Genomic DNA, 23,673 nt, shown 5'->3' with positions numbered 1-23,673 from the left:
CAGACTCTTTCAGTGTTGTCACAACCCCTAGTGTAAAGTGCACAACTCTGTGCACTTAAAAGAACCCACAAATCCGTTGGTATATGACCAGATGGAGGCCACATAATTACGTGCAAACACCTAGTTGCGGGTACAGCAACGTGCAGTGAATTGGACAAAGTACTGTGACTATGCATCCCAGTCCACCCAGCTGTGAATGGGTACCTCGTATGGGTGAGAAAGCCGTGAAACTCGGTGCGCCTAGTGGCTGCAACAGTTGTATGCTCCCTGGGGAGTTGAGATTGATAATACGATGTTCCATTGAGATTGACATCCAGTGATCGAGGGAAATACCAGCGCCTTGAGCATGTACTAGTCACGTGGATATGTGCGCTATGTAAATATCATGTAAATAAATAAATAAATAAAAATTTAACCTTTGTATTATTTTATACATTTATTATCATGTTCTCTACCTGTCTGACAAATGTCGTAAAGGCTAATGTTGTGAATGGCTTCACAGATTCAGGATTAGTCCAAGTGAGATATGTTCAGGTAGATAAAAGGAGTATATAAAAATTAATACAAAAGTTCCAGTTTGTATGTTCATAATGTTATCTGTCCTCTTACCTTCATACCTGTGAAGATCTGGGTTAAAATTGATCTTCAGTGACCCATGCTTGTCCTAAGAGGTAGGGGTGGGTATTGCAGAGAATTTTCATATTGTGATATATTGCGATGCGGAAGCATATATTGCGATATGTATTGCAATATATTGCAAGGATTATTTTTTTAACAAAAACTACTTATAATCGAATTAATGCTTGATTATAAAGCAAAAACACAACAAAATCACTATGATTGATTAACCTTCTATAAAAACTTTTAATCATGACAAAATAAAAATGTAAGTTACATTTGGCACTAATGAAACAGGGAAAAGAACAATTAAAAAACCGGAAATATCCGAAGATTTCCGAGTGTTACGAAGTTTTCCGAATGCATGTCAAAATACCGGTTTTCGATCAGCGTATCGCAATACGTATCGTTTTCATGTCTGAACCGGTAAATACCGGTAAACCGGTTATATTGCGCAGCCCTAGTAAGAGGCGACTAACGGGACCGGGTGGTCAGGCTCGCTGACTTAGTTGACACATGTCATCGTATCCCAATTGTGTAGATTGATGCTCATGCTGTTGATCACTGGATTGTGTGGTCCAGACTCGATTATTTTGCTGAGTGCTGCGTAAAACAACAAACCAACCAGCCAACCAAGCTGTTACTTCCTGCTTCTAACTGACTGCTGGGATGAATCTGAAACCTTCGGGAGATATCCAATGTGGGGACAAAGATCTGTTCATGGTTTAAATGTAACAATTGCAATAATTTAGCAAAAATGAAGCATTATGTAAAAGATTCTAAAGAATCCTCTTTGAAACTATAAAATAAACTTTCTGATACACAATAGGATATGAATTTCATCATACCAGTAGATATGGTAGAACCAAAGAATTTGTGGTGAAAATTTATGATCATTTTTGTTCTGTACCTCTGAACACTTTTGGGTCATTTAGCTTGAATCTGTTTGACAATGTGTAGAACAATGATGTAAAATGAATGTGTTAATGACATGAAAACTTTAAAAAATGTCTATTAATATTATGGAAAATATTTAACCAGGGAGCTGGTAAAATATGTAGCATCACACAATTTTTTAATGTTTATATGTATTGTATAAAGAGGTTGAATGCCATGATACTGTAGAAATTGACATTAGAGTACTTACACAATAACATCTGACTTTACCGAAACAAGAACTTATATCCTGTGACCTTGATGCTATTTCCTCAGCTGCCTATTCATCACTCCAATTTCAACCTCATCAAATCTATTTACACTTGGAAATCAGCTGAAATTACAATTACTTCATCTAACTATTGTGGTAGTCGTATGTTGCTATGCATGAATCTTCATCCTTACATTGAAACCTAACTTCTCATTATGTGAAAACTTATTTCCTACTCTTCACTTACTAATTCCATGTTTCATAATTCATACACTTCAATTTAGACAGGTATACTTATCTTCCATTTTGTCTATATCTGTTCTCTTTTAAACATTTTGAACTGAAAGAATTTAAAGCTACAATAATCTTGAAGCAATATAAAAGGTCAGACTTAAAAGCCTAACTACTTGCTAGTGCTATCAACACTCATGAGATCAAAGATTCTCAGACAGATTCTTTGATCAGGCCACATTCTGATGGAGTGCCAGAGGCTGCCAAAATAATTTTATATTCCGCCCATCATGTTTGCGTGAATGTTTCTCATTTAGGGGTCATGGTGGATCGCAATGTAAGGACCAACGATTATATTTCCTCTGTTATTGATTTTGTAGGTGGTCATTAATCAGCAACAACCCAAATGATGAACTGTATATACAATGAAGGTGGTTTTTGTCTTGACTGAGTATTAATGCCTATCATCTGTTTGATTTACTATATGTCATAATTCTGGGTCAAATGCTAGTATTAGTGACAAAGACCTAAGGCCAAAACGTACCTTCAGTAACATAAAGCATGTTATACAGACCAGTTCTCATGGCTTCAAACTGGTGTTATCATATTATCTTATCAAATTGAGAAAAATTAGAAAACTATTTCTTTGCCTGCCTTTGGCAAATAATGATGCTTTCTTGTAAACCATCAGGACTATTACATATATAGTGTCATGACCTTTTTAAAGTCACGCTTAATCTATCAAAGATAGACCACCCTGATTATGGTAATTGACCTAATACTGTTAACAACACAGTAAACTCTCTTAGTCCAAACAGTTCTAAGTTTGGTGTAGATTATCAGTATCTTTCAGATATCTTTTATAAAATGATATAATTTAATTTGATATAATTCTTTAATATATAATTGTATTTAGCATTGAAGAAAGGAAAGAAATTGTATGAAAATGATGAAGAGTAATACATCTAACAGATAGTCTCTGGGTTTTATCGGATTCAGTTCCTATCAGGATTGCTAAACTTAGTTCAATTCTTCCTCTAATGTCATGTTGTGCATCATTTAAAAGACGATAAACAATTGATACATGATAAATAGATGATGAGGATAACAATGAAAGATACCGCGTAATATCGCGTGAGAAAATCTAAGTATATGTCAGTTCTGTGATGTGGACTTGAACAAAAAGTTAAATGATGAAAAACTTAAAGTAGATGTCAGTTATCTTAATCAAATTTGCATAAGAAAGATTAAGATACAGGATATTCTGTTACTGCTTTAAGTGAACCCCCATGGGGTCTCTTTACTTTGCTTAACATGTTCAAGACTCAAGACACTTGATACCATGGTGATACAAAAGGTTAAATAATATAAAATGACTGTCCTTGCTTGTTTTTTAAAACTGTATCAGTAATATGATACACACTGGATAAGTTGTCTGGCTTCTTTGTTCATATGTGATCTGATCTTTTTTTATCACTCAAGTGTTGGGGTCTATTTCATTCTAATCTTTATGGCAAAACGTCACTTAACCTTGCTGTGAAGATGCAATGAAAAAAGCAAGAAACAATTAGTGTCGTGTGTCGAATTGTGGAATGTGTCGTTTGAATTGTTCCTTGGGGCTTTTTGTCATTTGTTGAGCTCAGTAACGAGCTAATTCATTATGACTTTGTCGGTGCTGTGATTGATGCACTTATCATCATATGATTTAAAACACTTACAAATCTGATGTTAATGACATTTGTCAGTTTAAATCCCAAAGCTGTTGTTTTCAGTTGGAAACCAAGGCATCACGTGTTTGGAAATATAATCAAGACAAGCTTCTGACTGTGAATAAGTTTATTAGGAAGTCTTTTTTCTGAAGTTTAATTCCCAAGAGAATTTGTTTTTCAAAAGTTCACCAAAGCCATTGACCATGATTAACTGGTCTTCCTGGCAAAGCTTCACTTCAGCAGGGAAATATCTTCGCCATGTCATGTTCAGAGAAAGCAGATCTTGTAACATCAATAAACTTTTGTTTGTTTGTTGTTTTATGCAGCATTCAGCAATTTTCCAGTTGTATAACAGCAGTCTGTAAATAATCAACAAGCCACTGATTGACTGACTGAGTGTGGTTTTACGCCGCTTTTAGCAATATTCCAGCAACATCACGGCGGGGGACACCAGAAATGGGCTTCACACATTGTACCCATGTGGGGATTCGAACCCGGGTCTTCAGCGTGACGAGCCAACGCTTTAACCACTAGGCTACCCCACCGCCCCCACTGATTGACATCATGAGCATTGATCTATGTATATATGGGATATGAAGATATGTGGCACCAAAGTTTGTGAGCCTGACCACCCGATCCTGTTAATCACCTCTTACATTAAGTCACAACAAGCATGGGTTACCGAAGACCAATTTTAACCTGGATCCTCACGGGTCATCAATAAACCGATGATACAATTAGTATCCCTCGAAACATCCTATATAACATGTTATAAATACTCAAGTGTATGCTGGAGCCCAATGAGCCCCTTTAAGAATATGCTTGATCTTTTCTGATATTGTCAATCAAAGTTGTGTATTATGTCAGTAAGACAATTATAAGGCATAACCCCTAGCAAGGCTACCCATGCCTAAGAAAATTTACATCTTGAAAATAGTCGTTTGCTTGTGCTTTTTCTTTAAATCAGAATAGATCTCCAAATTTGAATAAATGATGAAACAGGCATTTTATTTGTGAATTCTATTTTTAATGATTGTGCTGTGTGTCATTACTTCAGTATTTGCATGGAAGGAACAGAATAAGGCTTGTTAAAATAAATTTATAGCTGCACTTCACTTGATGTTTTCTGAAACTGCAACTGTCATTTATTTTCATTTCAGTTTCAAACACTGTCAAAATATTTTTTAATTAACTTTTGCTGTTGCTCTTGATTAAGTTTTGTTCCAGCGATGCCATTCGTAATGTGTCAAATTTGGGGGAACCATGTCATGGTTACCATAGCCTCAACCAATTCTTACATACTTTGAACCAAACATTGTTAGATGGTCCATTAGGATCAGAAACTAAATAATGACAACACCATCCAACATTCTGCTCAGCTTTTGAAAAATTCTTAACTGTTTTTAAGGCACACTAAAATTTACTCAAAGGTTAGGACAAGAGACATGCTGTCAGAATTTGAATTATGGCTGACTAATCAAAACTCAATTTCAATTTGGCTGTTACTTATTGCTTAATTAAAGCCATCCATGATTAAACAATTTACTTGAACGATTAATGCAGTCAAGAATACTGATGTTTCCATGAAAAATCTCTGAAAGTAACCTGTAGATTCTTGTTGTGATGCAACACTGTTGCAAGTAATATTTTAGACAAATGCCGAATCATGTCAGCAGTATGTATTGGTGTTGAATGAAATAGACACTCATTCTAACAAACAAAAAATCAAAACAAACAAATAAATTGGGAAATGAGTTTCACTTTAAAATCTCAACTGTTTTATTGACTGGAAACATGTAAACACCAGATGTGTATACAATTTGAGGACAATAAGAGACATTTTCAAAACAAATTTTACGACTCTGAAAACATGCTAATGTATTTTTGGACTGAAATAATTTGTACTTTAAAGAGAAGATAGATTAAAACATGATCCCAAATGCCTTCCAATTATCCATAACAGTTCCATGTAACTGTGAAAAGGTATACTTTATAGTCACAAATTCATGTTCCACATATTGTCAATGCAATGTAATTTTTTTTGTCTAGATCCACAATATGTGTTATTTCTGCTTGATTTTTCATCCTTAATGGTTGACAAACACTTCAGCTGGAGATAGAGCTGAACTAGGTGTATTGCCTTTCTGTAGTCATAGTATATTCTCTTGCCAACAACACTGAAGTCATCTGGATGTTATGTAAGCTCACAAGGTCAGCATGGCAACAGAGATTATGTAAGTTACTAACACTGATAATTTTGTTCCAAACAAATACAATGTGGTGATAGGAGTATGTACTTTGATCGAAGTTTTATTTGCAAACACCCCATTGGTCAGTCAGAGGTCAACTTCACATGCTGACCACAGTTACTCGCTGACCGGGTGTTATGACGCTGTAACACATGGCCAACGGTGGGCTAAAAGCTAAAATGTTGGCCAGGAAAATAGACTTGAATAGTAAGTAATGCCTGTAAATGTTAACATTGTGGAGTATGTTAGTTGAGCTATCTATCATGAAGAAAATAGTGTAGTTCCTTTAGCTGTACATTTTTTGGAAGAAGTTAGGTTTGAGAACATGAGTATTGACTGAAAGCAGGTACAGAAATGAATAATTTTGTTGTTGACTCAGGAAACGATTGGATCATTTCACTTCAGAATGGTAAGACAGTTCCTGAAAATGATACAATTTGGTATAATTTCAACAAAATATATGAGTTCATTAAAATGTAGCAAAAGTATATGAGTGAAATAATAGTTAAGTCTGTTTCCAGTGAAATACTTGAACAAACTTATTAAGCTCTTACCAATATTTACCTAGCTGATAATATTTTTAAAAGACAGATAGTGCAGTTGTTCCAGAAATCAAATGTCCTGCCAAGCTTAACTACTTGAAACTGATAGTACAGGTTTCGTAAGGGCAAACCAATATATCTTTTAAGATGGAATTAGGATATGGCATCATCAATACTTAATGGCTTTGTAGGTCCTCTATCAACTGAAGCAATGCAGTGTATACATACTGTGATGATAACAGTAGAGCAGTGTGATATTTCTTATACTATAAAGCATATGCAGCACCTAATATGGTGTAAATCCCTTCATTATGAGACATGCAGCCCAGTCTCTCTGACACCAGGTATCAGTACTATAAGCGTGGATGTAATTTTCCATCAATGTATAGGGTATTTATAAAACTTACTTGCAGAATGTTCTAGAAGTTAGTCAGGGGTGCCTATTGAAACAGAATACTTAATATGGAGAATATGGTGCATGTACTTGAAACTATTGCTTCCATTGTCATTGGGTAAGTATTTACATTTGTTTTAATGTATATTGTTTAGCAACTTGTCAGATGACCATGACTTTGGTTAAAGTAACTTTCTCAGTTTACTATATTTGGAACCGTGAAGATCCCATGATTGTCGTAAGAACTGACTAACAGGATCGGGTAGGCGGGCTCGCCGACAAGGTTGACACATGTAGATCGATGCACATGCTGTTAATCACTGGAATGTCTGGTCCAGACACGAATGACAGACTGCCACCATATAGCAGGAATATTTGTGAGTGCGGCATTAAACAACAAACCAACTATCATATTTGGCGTTCCCAAAACTATGTTTTTTTCTGAAATTATGGTGAAGTATGGAGAAATTCAACCTGCAAAGTTATCACAAAAATGAAATATTATTTATGAATGGCATTTCTTTTCTCTGTTTTTAAAAAAAAAATGCCTGATGTTTATGATATCCAGTTGTTGTTGTATCAGGTAACACTGAAAATAGAATGTCAGGAGGGTATGTACCTGTGTGGTCTCACCCACACTCACTCACCCACCACTCACATACATGAATTGAATCCAGCTGTATTAGACTGGTCACTGTGTTGCAGAACTTGAATGTGTAAATTTCTTCATCCTCCACCACTGTAGACCGCCTTCGTGGTGTAGTGGTTAGAGAATCCGCCCGAGAGCAGAAGGTCGCGGGTCCGATTCCCGACCTCTTCATACCAAAAGATGTTAAAATATGGTACTTGTTGGTCCTGCCTGGCGCTCAGCATTTATGGGTACAACAAGGACTGGTCGGCTCGGGAGTCAGTATAATGTGTCTGATTGGGGTATTCCTGCTTCACTGCGGCATGGTATCTCAGTGGGCTAGCACTATATAACCAGCTTAAGTCTGGGCTAGTACCAGCAGCCGCACATACACATACACATGCATGCACGTCGTCATATGAGCGAAATATTCTCAAGCACAACGTTAAACCCAATTTCACCTCACCTCCATCACTGTAAGATGCTTGTTTGCTTGTTGTTTCAGCAATATTCCAGCTATATGATGGCTGTAAATATCTGAGTCAGACAATCTTGTGACTGACGTCTAGTAACATGAGTGTGATGTATACAACTGGGATATGGTGACATGTTAAAACTAAATCAGTCTGCTATGAGATTTCTAATTATTATGAAAAGTTTTGTCACTATTATTACAAATTTGTGAAATCTAAGATAAAGTTCTCACCTTATAAAAACTAACAGATGATGTGTCACTTATTGTTCTAAAAAGTATTGCAGTTGCTTCCCACTCTGCTTTCATCCATTCTAAAACGTAGAAAGGCTATTAACAGGTCAAAACAGTGATCAGTTTTATGCTCTTATGCTGTAAAAAATGCCACTAATGAGTCTGGACATGAAACTGCTCAAAAAGAGATAGCTGTTATCTCTTTAATGTGCCTTCATCCATTCACACTAATAGGGCCCATCTATAATGTCACAGTTATTTGGCTAGAAGATCAGTGTTTTTTAATGTCTAGGATACAATTATGTCTACTTTCTAAGATTTCGGTGTCTGGCTGGGCTTAAATGGCTTCAAAGTAGTTCAAATCAAATCTGCAGAGAAATGGCCACTGTCTGTATGCTTTTTTTTATGAAAAGACTTTTTGAAACAAATAGTTGACAAATCTGGTAATATATTTTCATGTAATCAAGTATGGATTTCAGCAACCAAATTTTTAAATGGTATGCTACATAAAGATGGATTCCTTTTCCCTGACATTATGTAGATCTGGAGACCACTTTCTTTCAGAATTCACACTTTTGACCTTTTCAGAAAAAAATAATAAAAGGAAATGTCATACTAATGTTATTAATTTCTAAAATAAGATTGTGTCATAACATCCTTTTTAAATAGATCTGTCTTTAAGAAAAACATAGCATCAAATTCCTAAAGCCATAAAAATAAAGCCATTCTACAAATCTGGTACATTGCATTCTCTGTAACTTAAAATGAGTTCCTATCAACATGACAGAAACGTATGATGATGGGCTCAAATGTTTGGCAGAAGAATGACTATTACTAGCATGACACTCAAATGCAGTTTGTGGGAATCCTTTCAATAGATCTACAGTCTTGTTGATAAGGAGCAGTTCATAATATATGGCTAGGAGGTGATGATGATTTTAAAAGGTGCAGTGTGTGAGGTGTGAGTGTGTGTGTGTGTGTGTGTGTGTGTGTGTGTGTGTGTGTGTGTGTGTGTGTGTGTGTGTGTGTGTGTGTGTGTGTGTGTGTTGTCACCCATTTGTTTCTTGGGGGAGTGGTGTTAATCAATTTGTACACATAGGGGGAGCAGCAATGTTGTACATAAATATATTAACAAATTATGCTTAAAAATTGTGGGAGGGGGATTATTGATTTTGTACATGACATGCAAGGTGTGGGGGAGGGGGGGCAGTGCTTCAGCCAGGCAAGCGCCATTGTGCCATTCACAATAAAAAATATGCAATGGCGCTTTTTTTCATTTGATATAATCCACCGGTCTTCTATAAAATGATTACCATGAATGGCAAAAGTCGCAACTGCATTGGCACACATTTTAGTATTTAAGGTGCCAATTGGCGACACTCAAAAATATTCTGGCTGAAACACGGGTGGTGGGGTGTGTGTGTGTTAATCTACTTTTTACATAAATTTTAGGAGGTGTCATCCACAACTGTACATGCTATTCCATAAAAATCATCATCAACACCCCATAGCCATTAATTATGGACGGTCCCTAAACTTCACAGATTCTACATCAATACCTGTGCTTGTGGGTTTCCCCAGTCATAACAATCTGAGAGATGCATCACTTCAGACATTCCTCCCACGTCAAGCTGACACCCTGTCATATAACTGGAATACTGGTCAAAGCAGTGTGTGTTAAAACTCATATCACCCTCTCAAGTCTTTTGTGGATTGTAATGATTTTTGTTGTTTTAAAATGATTTTCTTTTTGATCTGATACTTAAAATATGAAATATCTTTGATTGCAGTGTTTACTGTATTATCCAAACTGCTCCCATTTCCCCCCAACTGCAGTGTTTTTAAGTCAAAATAACTGTTTCTTTACTTTGATTGTATTGTTGAGTCTGGTTCAAATGAAATGACACTCAAAATAACTTTTAATTTGATTGTATTGTTCATAATTTCATAATTTAAAATATAATTTTGATTGGTTTCAAACTCAAGTGCATGAAGTGGTAATAGTGAAACTATGGTCGTGAATAGGTCAAGGGTATATATGTCTGAATAGAACGAAGAAGCTTTCAACATAGGGTAGATGTCTGAACTATTTATCTAAATAAACTCTAAAAAAGAGCTCACTACAAACAATATGGGTGTTTGTCATGTCAATGTGTGACTTGATTGTTTTATGTTTTCATGATATCATGACTGTTTTAGTTCATGCACATTTTTATGCCTGGATTTGCTTATTTGTTATCATAATACTGGTATATTGCCAAGTGGCATGAAACAACATTCATTGAAATACCAAATGCTGGTAAGTAACAACTTTAGCGTATGACTAGTGTGGGTCTAGAGTGACATGGGTAATCCAGCCAATACAATATATGCAATACCTATGTTCCTGAGATTCTGGAGCAGTTTTTACCTGGCTACACAGACAAATGATAAGCAGCAGCAAGAGACCCATGATGCAATGTTACAGTAGACACATCCTTACTTCTTACTCACCTCCTTCACAAGGATTCCTCAAAGATTTGTAGAGTTGAGATTGAGAAACAGTCCACATCCAACATGCACACTGCACCAGCAGAATAATGGAATTAATGTGTCGGTATCCAAAATACACCATATTTAACTGTAGTCTATGCAACATGCAGATGACCTTATACTGTGTTGCACACCTGTGTGACATGTGAGTTAGAACATTGAATAAATTCGTATATTTGAAAACCCCAAGCAATATCTATTATTTCATCACAAATGTACATACAATGAATTGTCAATTAAAAAGTAGAAATGTCAATTATTCTGTCTTGAAACACTATTGCAAAAAATCAATGAGACTTAATTATCTTTGTGCTGAAGCATTAAGGTTTATTTCTCCTTAGAAAAATGGTTATGATGGAATTAAGTCCCCTGATGGCTTTCCTGTCGGAAAAAGAAATGTCATTTCTGCTCTATTTGATTTCGCTTCCCGGTGGTGTGGTCATTTGGTAGGCATAGACTGGCCATTTGATTAATGTCTGTCTCGATGTCTCACTGTCAACTGTGCCTGCCGACTACACTGCTCTACTTACTGTTCTTTGTCTTTTCTCTGCTATCAGTATAAGGAGATAATAAGGAAGAGGCATTCTGACTTTAATAATATCCATAAACTTATTGATCATTGTTTCAGTGCTAATATCTTTACACCCTTCTGAGTGAAAGCGATAATGAACATTTCTCATATACCTCCAATTGTATTTTGAGATCTGTTTGGGTGAAGACATTTATTGATTTATAGAAATGATATTCTGATTCTGACTTGTCAAAAGGATTTGAATTATTTCAGAAACCTTGGAAGAAGACATTTATAATTTATCAATATTTGTGTAAAGCTGTTAGATATATTTTGGTTTTGGAAGTTAGTCTGACAGTTGTCATTTTCAGCATGAGTCTAGTACAGATTTATGTTTCTGAGATTTTTCACAATGTTGATGTGTATTTATCATGAATATGTATTCAGGAGTTTGGATATGTAGTTTCAAAATACATTTTGTATATCAGATCTTGTGCTCACTTCAGTGAATCATGTCTCGGAACTGCTGCCTTGTGTGTTGCTCATGTTTCATGCAGTGTATTTGTTTTTATATAAAATAAACAGGAATGTATAATATGATTTGCCAGATGGTATTTTTGCAGTAGGTTTGCTCATTAAGTATTAGGGCAGTGGGGTAGTCCAGTGGTTGAAGTGTCTGCTCATCACGCTAAAGATCCACGTTCGATTCCCCACAATGTGTGAAGCCATTTTCTGGTGTCCCCCACCATGATATTGCTGGAATATTGCTAAAAGCGGTGTAAAACTAAAGTCACTCACTCATTAAGTATTACGTTTATGTTTCAAATGAAAATTTGGTATTATATTACTGCTGTTGTATAAATGAATGTGGGTGGTGGGTGTTGTGGGGTGGTGGGTGGGTGGGGATGTAGACATTGCCATTAGTCCATTAGTCTGGCTAAAGCTGCCATTGTCAGCACAGGTACTACTGATATGTACTACAGGTAAGTTACCTAGTATGAATTCCTCAACCTCAAACCGAAACCAGTTCATGTTGTAGTTCCTGTCAGCCTGATAGCCAGTGATACTGTGCATCACGAAGCATATTCATCACTGCGTATCCTCGTTTCTTATGTATTACGCAATCAATGCATCTCATACAAGAGTACGACAGTTCCGATCAAGAAAATGGTGCTATGCTGGCCTGACTCGTTCTAGGGTACGTTTCTGTATTTTGATTTTGACTAGGGTACATTTCTGTATTCTACACATATGTATAGTACCTTGTTGACAACACCTTCAGCATCGGTTTGACACTAGCTACAGTCCAGGGCCCCGTTTCACGAAGCTCTCGTAAGCCTAAGTTCTCGTAACTTTTCATACTGTAACATAGGAGGTACGATGCTATGTGGAAAGTTACGAGATCTTAGGCTTACGAGAGCTTCGTGAAACGGGGCCCAGATTTCCTAGTTATTTTATCCCCAAATCTAGTTATTGTTGGGGGGCTGGCATAGATCATAGAGATTGATTATAATTAACTAAACATTGATCGATTGTCAATAAATGTCGGAGAAGTAACTTTGAGCAAAAAACAAAACAAAAGTCTGAAAGAAATGAATATATTTCACATCACTGGTGAGTGTTTATGCATGGCTCACTAACAAAACAGCATCCTGAACATAATTTAAAAGCAGCCCATGAATAGGAACTTTGTTTAAGTAAATTAAAACTTTATTCTATCACCAAAATGTATGAACGATATTACCCTTGACACTTTTTTCATATTGATGATCATGAATAAATTTTACTAGTGATGATTTTTCCGACTATTGTTCTTTTTATCCAGCCATAGTTACTTTACATGACCACTTGTCCTAACTGAGTCAGGGACAATGTTTGATGCAACCAAAGGTGTCTTCGCCTGCGGTACCTATTTACTGCATAGTTGATCAGTTGATCAGTCAATTTAGTCAGTCTCTGATAATTTGAAAACAGAGGATCTCATTTCTTATGAAATGTTACCCAACCAATATTATCTTAAATTGATTATTATATGCTTATTTTCTCTCCAGTATAGTTTTGTCCATAGCTTACGTATCAGTCAATTTAGTCAGCCTCTGACCATAATCTGTATGTGATTATTGACCAGAGCAGTTGATTACTCCCAATATTCTATTCATAGTTTATGTCAAAATTGATTGCAGAAGTTGCAGACATTTTTTTCTCAATATACAATTTGAAATAAATAGATAATCTCACCCGAGTGTCTTTTGATATCAAATATATCACCACGAGTTGATAAAGTAACAAATATCCAAGGCTTGCCGAGGATATTTTTACTTTTATCAACGAGTGTTGATATATTTGATATCAGAAGACACGAGGGTGAGATTCTATTTATCATAAAAAATCACTCTTCATCTCTGAACACAGTACTGCCATTAGATATGCAGTGCAGCAATGTCATAACATTATGACGTCAACAAGTTCATGACGTCATAGCATTGTCAAGGCATTGCACAAAATCTACTGTCAAAACGACATCTTCTTGGAGGTATCGTCTGATCTCACACAAGCGATATCTACTGTGGAACACAGTTTTGGATGATAAACAAGATCCCCAAACCATCAGCTTGATGTATGTTATTAGACTAACACTTTGTCCCTGAAAATGTAAACCTTCGCCTTAACCTGACAAAAATATAGACTTGTTTCATGTAGAGCTTTTGCATTACTGATAGGCTAGACGGAAGGGAAAGTGGTATGGTTCAGGGACTGTAAGGTATAGTAACATATTATGTGTTCAGGTTTTTTGTTTCATGTGATGTAAAATAATAGATACACATTATTTTGTAGACGACAAAATATTTAATCACCATTTCTTCAGATACGAAATATTGAAAAATGGAATTTTATATATTCATTGCAAGCATCATCATTACCACATGAGATTATTTGAATACACAGATCTAATTTCTTACTTTATGTTACACAACTAATATTGTCATAAAGAGTTTATTATATATTACATTTTTTCCAGTATAGTTTTGTCCATCGTTTGTGTATGAAATTGGATGTTGTTTTCTCATCTGAATGTCATATAACTATATGGATGCTTTACTTGTGATCACCAGATAATATTGAGTCTGTTATTGCTATAAACAGTTGATCATTCTTTGTGAAAAATGTCACAATCCAAGAAACCTCACACTACGGATCATTTTTATTTGTGTGTCCTGAAAGTATAGTCTTCACTGCTCACAACATCTGCGTTCTTGTGGGATTAATATGGAAGAGTGGTGATTCTCAGGTCTCTGGTAAAGTTTCATGTTTCAATGTCTGGATTAACACCTTTTTCTTTCATTTAGTGGCTTTTTTGTTGAAACATCCACACACCTATCAGTTGGTCGAATATGTAAGCAACATTTGAATATGTATGAAGTATGGACTCTTTAAAGAAAATATGAATTGCTGAAAAATATTATGTTGAAGAGATAAGGTTGGTTATTTGGAGATTGACAGACCAGGTGCATTTACAATAACCTTTGAGTTTTGATTACAGTAACATCATTCCTCTTCTATCTAACCTTTGTCAAATTGCTATTCCTATGTTATAGTGGATGCAAGCTCAACGACGGGGGCCACCAGGCAGAGGATCACAGGCAGTGTCCAAGGTAGGCTGATATACCAACACGTTCACCTGTGTGATCCTTGTGGACACAATGCTTGGCATAGTAGGGTTTTTAGTGTTTATGTATTCTAAAAATTTGAAATGACATATCTGAGGGGCATTCCAACTGATTAATTCCTGTTTTTAAATATCGTAGCATCATTATAGTGGCATGGCGATGACTGGTCCAGCATATGCTGGCACAATACAGGTTCCTTCAGTAGTACTGAAGCCTGGAATTGTCATCGGTGGACTCATGGGGAATGGTTGTCATGATAATCATTGTTGTATGAAGTACACATATGGTATAGTAACATTTGTGTTCAGTTGACATTTCCAACAGACTGCCCTTGGTTTTCTGAAGGTGGGATAGCTGATGGATTGCTTAGACATATAGAGTCAGGCTATATCCTGAATTTACTGAAAAGGATACACTAGTCAGGATTTTTTAGCTTTTATTTTATAACTTTGTTGTGATAACAGTTTTAGCGTGAATAATTATTTGTAAACTGTATTTTTGATGGATAAAAAGCTGTGCATATTAATCTTATTGACTTAATGAAATGCATCAATAGCTGGACATTGATGTATGTGTCGAAGTCAGAAATCGTAACAAAACTGTGTTCCGAGTTAGAGAAATGTTGACACCTTACCCTCACCCTCACCAGCTCATCGCACATATTTATTGACCCGTGAAGATCTCATATGTAGACATATGGGAACTTAGGATTGAGCAAAGGGGTTATTGTCCAGCCACCTTAAAATACCTACTGTTTACAGTTATTTAAGTGATAAGTATCATGATTAGTACTGGGATACATTGTTAAACTGTTCCATAAGGAATGAAATTAGGAACTCCACTGTCAGTGTTACAGGACTCAGTTCCAAACATGAGAAACTGTGTGGCCATGTTGTCGTTGAGTGCCTCTGAGCTATCTGGCATCCATGACTACTTCCTGCTACACTCAAGGCCCTACATGAGCATCCTCTCTATGTCTGTCTGTATGTATGCCTGTGTGTCTGTGTTGGTGTCTGAATGTGTCTGTGTTGCTGTCTGTGTGTGTGTGTCTCTGTCTGTGTCTTTGTGTCTATGTCTGTCTGTCTATCCGTCTGTTGTGTTCTACAAGTCAGTAGAATCACGGAACTTTGAGACATTTTGTCAGTAGCCGTTATTTGTCATCTTAGTTTGTACAAAAATCATGCTAATGACAAACAGGCTGCAATATTTAATCTACAGTCTGTCAGTCCTGCCTTTGTTTCATTGCTGCAATTTGTGCTCACAAAAATACTGACTGGTTTCAATGTGCTGTATTCAACCTTTACCCAATGTTAGCTTGATTGTGACAAACTAATGTTTAAATTTACACAAAGTGCATCTTTGTGGACATTTTACAATGATCTTTAACAGTAAAGATTTGATTCATCTTATGTTTACAATAATTGTTTTACACCAAATAGTACCCACCATCAGGACCCTCTCATATGTAAAGTTAAAATCTGAAGATGTGAAATGTCATGTAAAACTTAATGTCTCTATAAGTTCCTTTTAGGCACAAACTATGATTTTAAAGTGTGACTTGTGAATTGAGGGTCTATGGTGTCAAGGCAGGTGTACCTTACAATAACAGCTTCATTGTTCAAGTGTGATATAGCTGGAAGCATCTGTTCTGATACTAATTAATCTCCGCAGTTATATGAGGAATTAAAATTCTACAAAGTGTGAACAACTAATTATATTCTACTTTGAAAATTAGTTTGGATAATATTTCTCCCCTTCAGGTTTTTCTCGACTGATTTGATTGGTCACTGTTTCATATGTCTGTCCCCTTTGGACATTGTGTCTGTGTGTGGGGTGATTACAGAGTCAAACACATATTATCCATATGAATGTTAGAAAGTCATTTACAGTAATAAATATGTAATAGCAATGTGTCATTTTGGACACACGGGGAAACTAAAAATATTGTTGTCTAATCCTGAACAAATTAAGTCTTGAAGAATGTACTTCTTTTCTCTATAACAACATGAATACTGAAGAATGAGGACTACTTTTATGCATATACAACTTCTTTATTCTGTATAGGCGACGTTTCGACATAGATTCTAATGTCGTTGTCAGCAAATGGTGTCTATGTAGAATCCATGTCGGAAACATCGCCTATACAGAATAAAGAAGTTGTATATCCACAAAAATAGTCCTCATTCTTCATCTACTCAACTTCTACAATGCCAATCAAAGAAAACATGAATGCTGTTTTCCACAATGTTGTCTGAATGGTAGACGGCCTGTGCATAAAGCTGTCATATCTTAGCAGCTTATGACAAAAGTTTAACTACCAAAAGAGCTATTCTTGGATCTTGTTTGAACATATTGCAATGTTTTCTTATTTATGAAAGAAATCTTTGCTAAGACAGCTCTGGGGGTAAAATGCAGGGGTTTCAGAACGATATCATCAATTATTCAAGATGAACAATTGAAAAGCACTTGAATATAAATATTGATGTTATGATTTATTTTTGTGAGAGTGTCATTTTATTTATAATTATGTAGGATTTATCAGTGATATATACTATCATAAAGCTTTTTTCCTCTATGGATAGATTTAGCAGACTTAGTGGAAAAATATCATACTGTATTAAAAAAAAGATGCCACAAGATAAATTAAATGTCACCAAAAATAAAACACCCATGATGTGACCCTTCCTATAGATTAACTGTTGATTATTGGGGGTGGTGGGGTAGTCTAGTGGTTAAAGCATTTGCTCAGCATGCTGAAGACCTGGCCAGGTTCTATTCCCCACAATGTGTGAAACCCATTTCTAGTGTCCCCGCCGTGATATTCTGGAGTATTGCTAAAAGCGGCGTAAAACCATACTCACTCACTCACTCACTTGATTATTGATGTTGTTATCTAGAAACAATGATTTGGTAATAAGATAATTTTGAGATTAGGTTTGACTAAATATAGTTTGACACCTGTACAAGAGTTTTGTCACACTGACTGATTGATGAATAGGTAGACTAACAACTAGTCACTGAAATGAACATATTTTACTGAAAAAAGTTCATAGTAAAAAAAAAATATAATGAAAAGGAGCCCTGAGACTTTCTTCATTTTCCTGAAGCTGAGGAAATCTAGACTTGCCACATTTTCTAGACTTGTGTGGGCTTTCTTGGATATATTTGCTTCAGGGTCTGTACGACAGACTAATGAATAGGTTGCAGGTTGGTATTTGAAGGTAGTTGCCTTGGCACAAAGTTTTGTCCTTATATTCCTTGGTGACACAAAGATCCATGTATGTTACAATTACAGACTGGGACCACTTGTACAAAGCAGATGTGGTACAGTGGAGTAGTGACTCCCCTACTGTAACACAGATTTACTATAGACGTTGCTTGGAAATCATGTGTTTGTGATGAGACCCTTTATCCATAACCCCTGACTTTGTGTTACCAAAGAGCTATTGATACAGCTTTGATGTACTGCCAGACAGTTTTGTATTTTGTCTTTATGCATACTTTATTTAGGAGAAAGTGACATATTACCTTACTGATAAAAAGAGTGATCAGATTAGTGCATGGGGCTTGCTTACATCTGCTTTTTGTGATGTGTATGATTGTTTTCCTGTATGTATAAGCGTTTAAACTGAAATCTATACATTGGTATCACTGTGGATTAACCCACTGAATCGGTTGAAGAATGCAGATCAGTGGATGGTCAAACACTGAAGATCATTGGAAGGTGAAGCTGTGTACATCACTATAGGGCCATAGAGTGTAGATCAAAAGAAAGTCACATACTGAAGATTATTTGCGGGTCAAACAGTAGAGATAAATGGATGGTCAAACACTGAAGATCATTGGAAGGTCAAACAGTGTAGATCACTATAGGGCCATAGAGTGTAGATCAAAGGAAAGTCACATACTGAAGATTATTTGCGGGTCAAACAGTAGAGATAAATGGATGGTCAAACACTGAAGATCATTGGAAGTTCAGACAATGGAGATCAGTGTAAAGTAACTCATGAAAGATTTTTGGGATTAGATAGTGGAGATCAATGGAAGATTTGGACTCTGAAGGTCAGTGGAGGTCAAACAGTGAAGGTCAGTGGATGGTCAAACAGTGGAGGTCAGTGGAGTATCATATGCTGAAGACTATATGCAGGTCAAACACTAGAAATCAATGTCAGGGTGCACATTAAAAAAAGTTGGAAGGATGTATACTGAAGATCATTGTCCCTCATACACCGCAGATCATGGAAGGGTCAAACAGGGGTGATCGCAGGGGGTCATACACTAAATATTGATTGAGAGGGCATTCATTACGATCATTGGACATTCACAAAATGAAAACCTACCTACCTACCTACCTACCTACCCACCCACCCAAGTACCTACCTTAGTACCTACCTACCTACCTACCTACATCTCTATACACATGACTATATTTCATGGAATCAGTGTTTGATACAATTACCAGTTTGTGGTATACACTATACACTCTGATATATCCTGTGTCATTTAGGAACATATATTACAAGTGTTCACGTTACACATCTAGTGTTTTACATCAAAGAACATAGATAAGAGTCTTTGAGGGCATTTTTCCTTGTGAAGCTAAACTTAACACCAGGTGCACACAAACATACTATATGAGCCTGCATGTCTATATTTCCAGCAATAACTTTCAGCTGATGGACAGATTATAAAAGGATATGTGATCCTATTCCTTCTTACCCAGCTTCCCAATCCTATGGATATTATATCATGGATTGTTTACCTGCTGCTGACAATATATAGACAAAACATTAGGTTTTATCATTTTGGTTTTATGTCAAAGGAATCTGAAGACATAAACAATATTCAGTGGAATCACAGAACTGATAGTGTGTACATTCCCAGAGAGGTAATGATCTCTTAAATCCCGAAACACTGAAGGATTACTTCTCATTTAAATGTCAGGCATATATTTTATTCTTAAGGTATTTGTGGTGTGAAACCTTTTGATTTAGTGGAACATATATACATCGTTTACACTGGACTCTCTTTTGTCACAACCATCACCTCCCAACCACAACCCGGTGGAAGTCGGTAGATCCAGTAACAAACTTTCAAAAGTTCATCCTGTTATCTCACCAATATTTAAAGGTGGTTATTCATGGTTTAGCAAGATAACAATGTGGCGAATTCAATACATGCTGCAGAATCAACATTCCTCTCGCGACATGTCGAGGGCAAGTTGTCTGCCTTGCTTTTTCTACCAGGTCACGCCAGAGGAAAACACTTGTCATGGTTTACTACCATGGCTGTTTGATGACGGATGAGGAGTTATTTATCCTCCAATATTGTCACTGGAAATGGAAAGGATTTATTTTATGTTAGTTTATATTTCTGTGGAATTCATGGGAATACATTAGCTAGTATTGATTATAACTTGCTGCAGAGAGATATCTTTTCTATTTTTTGGTGACATTTAACAAACTAGGGAGAGAAGTATGATTAACCATTTGTTACATCTTTGATTCTGCATGAACTGTGATGTTTGATTGTATCGTCTGGTATATAATCTGTGCACTTTTAGTTATTTATAACGGTTTGCTGTCAAGAATTCATGCAATATTTGTCTTGTAATATATTACTTAAAGAAATTAAATATCATCCATTGTTTCATATTACAACAGTTTCATGCCATGAACAGGGTGTTCTTTTTCATCTTTTGAGCGGAATATATCACATCTAGAGCTTTGCCTCAATGATAAAACAGAATGACTAAACAGATGGACATACTGTATGTCTAAGCCAGATTCAGGGTCTCACAATGTGGGAAGCTAGTGAGAACTAAAATCATTTTCATAAAATTATTTTTTATTACTGACTGAGTTTGGTTTTACGCCGCTTATAGCAATATTCCAGCAACATCACGGGGGGGGACACCAGAAATGGGCTTCACACATTGTGCCCATGTGGGGATTCGAACCCAGGTCTTCGGCATGACGAGCCAACGCTTTAACCATTAGGCTACCCCACCACCCCTATTTTTTATTAAGTTATTAACAAAATATCAAACTCTAAACATAAAATATTATTTTAAAATTTTGACTTGAAAACCAAATGTAACCTTTATTCACATGCTGATGAGTTTTATGTGATTCCTGTGATAATGAAGAAAACGTCTCAACATAAAAAAAGCGAAGCGTGGCAGAATGTATAGGGACGTGTGAGCGTCTTCTGTTGCTCCCTACGGGGACACTCTCCATGAAAACAGCTTCAAACATGGAGCCTCACATGTAAAAATTGATTTAGAAAGGGTCGAGTTTGTCCATGCTGAGTGGTCAGTGGAAAGGACAAGGTTCAAACAGAATGTCCAGCCAGCCCACAAAACAAGGGATATTGATTCTATTGATTGAGTTTTAGGCTTCAAGCGGCTCGTAACTGCCCAAGCCAATGTCCAGTCTTGTTCCCTATTTGGATACTGAGAAAATAACATTATTGCCTTCCTTGAAAAGGGGTCAAATTCGTGAAGGTTTTTCCTCTGCAAATAGGATACTTGACTGACTAGTTTCTATGGATGTCAAATACAGAATATGGGATTACTGTCCCTTGTACGAGATGGGGAAAATACTGATAATCTTAACCTGTAGTCAACATTCCCCACTCTGACAATTCACAGACAGGTTACATGTATCCAGCCATATTGTATTATTGGTATTAGAAGAAAGAGAAGATGTACAGTAGGAATTGGCCAACGTAATCTTTGTCACTGTGACCATTTCTGCTCATTGCAAAGGGTACTGCTGGGATGGGGATGAAGTGTTGTAGGTATTTCTTTTAAACAAAAAAGTAAATAATTTTTCTGTCAGTTTGGTAATTAAATGTATGTTGCCCACTTAAAGATAGGCATGAAAAAAGTATGCAGAAATCTTTTCCTGCTCCAACAAAAAGGTTGTTTATATGAGATCAGGCCCCTGTTCCATGAAACTGTCGTAGCGCTAACATGATTGTAACTCCCATACTTTAACACAGGACCGTCTCCGTGGTGTAGTGGTTAGAGCGTCCGCCCGGAGAGCGGAAGGTCGCGGGTTCGATCCCCGACCGCGTCATACCAAAAGATGTTATAATATAGTACTTGTTGGTCCCTGCCTGGCGCTCGGCATTAATGGGTACATCAAGGACTGGTCGGCTCGGAGTCAGTATACTGTGTCTGAGTGGGGTATTCATGCTTCACTGCGGCATGGTATCTCTGTGGGCTAGCTAGTACAAGCAGCTGCACATACACATACACTTTAACACTTTAACACAGACTTAACAATTGCTTTGTGGAACAGGGCCCTGAAATGACCACCGAACTGTTTGGTCAATGTTGGGGCTTGCTTGAACCTAGTTGTATTTATGTCCTGGAATGGTCAAGTTTGGATGAAAGACTTCTCAAATCACCAACTGGCCAGTGGTCAATGGCCTTTGTTTGAATACGAGGAAATACATTTTGGTGTCATGTTTATGTCAAAAGGATCTTGTAATTAGTTCCCAGATTGATGTTTTCAGAGCGAAATCAGATAGACACAATAAATCTAACTATTGTCCAGTCTTGTTCTTTTGTCAAACTCAGTACAACAAATTTCTCAGTCCCTTCAAAGACTCATGTAATTAATGTGTTGATGGATTTTGTGGAATATATTTTATCTAAAGGACAGAGACATACATTAATCATGATTGTGTTCAGTGTACCAGTAAGTGATACATAAACCAGAAGTACTGCTGTCTCATCCAGTAAAAGAACACTTATAGTACAGACTCAGGGCTCCAGATAAGGGTCGTATCGGCGTATGTACGGATAAAAAATATGCAAGATACGGTTGGAAATAATTTAGAAAGCGTAGCAGATATTCACCACAGCAATGGTGTACAGTCTTAGAATCATTTACAGATTTATTTATCTGAAAAAGTATTGTTTTATTGTTTATTGACCTGTTTACACAAGAGTAGCAATGTTGTGGTGCATATATGAAACGAAACACAAGATTAGTGATACGCCATTAATTTCCATTCAGTACTCTAAATGTACTCTTAAGGTTTTCCAGTACTCCTATATTGAATAAATAAGGAGTACGTACTCCTGATCATGAAAAATTATCTGGAGCCCTGAGACTGCTGTCATATAGCTGGAAAACTGATGAGTGTGGCAGGAAACAAAACATAAAAAATCCTTTTCAAAAGGTTGACTAGTAGAATTGAGGGAATTATATACATATTTTCCTGGACTTTCCATGTTCAGAATAGTGTTGGGAATTGGTGTAAATCTCATAATTGATGATTGGTTCATTACAACTGATCAATCATCGAAAATAATTGGTTAGCATCATTTATCAAATTTTCCTGGTTATGTTTGTTAATGCACAAAAAAATAGGAAATAACATCTAGTTCTCTCGGTTTTTTTTGCAAATTGCACAAAATGCACTTGCAAATTTCACATCTTTAAAGGATGACTAGTGTGTTAGGAACATACATTTCCTGGAGTTGTTAAGATAAATTTAATCATGACTTGGAACGAGCTTGTAGTGCTTATGCAATGTAGAGACAAAATCAACCTTTTGAGAAATAATTTTATTGAAAACAAGTGTTCCCAAATTGTTTGTGTTCGATTATGAGAAAACATGATTGATTGCTTGGTCGTTTTGTCATTGCGACCAATCTTCGATTATTTCAATTAATCGGAATACCACTAGTTAACATCAGGGAAAAAAACGATATGATGATA

At 36.3% G+C, this 23,673-nt stretch overlaps 1 long non-coding RNA gene across 1 annotated transcript in view; it reads left to right on the top strand.

Moving 5' to 3' along the window:
* LOC124258822 overlaps positions 1–23,673 on the top strand; it is a 104,066-nt gene that overhangs the window by 12,480 nt on the left and 67,913 nt on the right. Inside the window, exon 2 of the long non-coding RNA XR_006893691.1 lies at positions 14,864–14,920. This is a non-coding gene — a long non-coding RNA (uncharacterized LOC124258822). The remainder of the gene's footprint in view (positions 1–14,863; positions 14,921–23,673) is intronic.

The sequence above is a fragment of the Haliotis rubra genome, unplaced genomic scaffold (assembly GCF_003918875.1).
Source record: "Haliotis rubra isolate DU_JTF1 unplaced genomic scaffold, ASM391887v1 Scf70, whole genome shotgun sequence".
Classification (NCBI taxonomy): domain Eukaryota; kingdom Metazoa; phylum Mollusca; class Gastropoda; order Lepetellida; family Haliotidae; genus Haliotis; species Haliotis rubra.
Note: the sequence above shows the minus strand (reverse complement) of the source record. Positions and strands in the feature narration are given on the sequence as shown.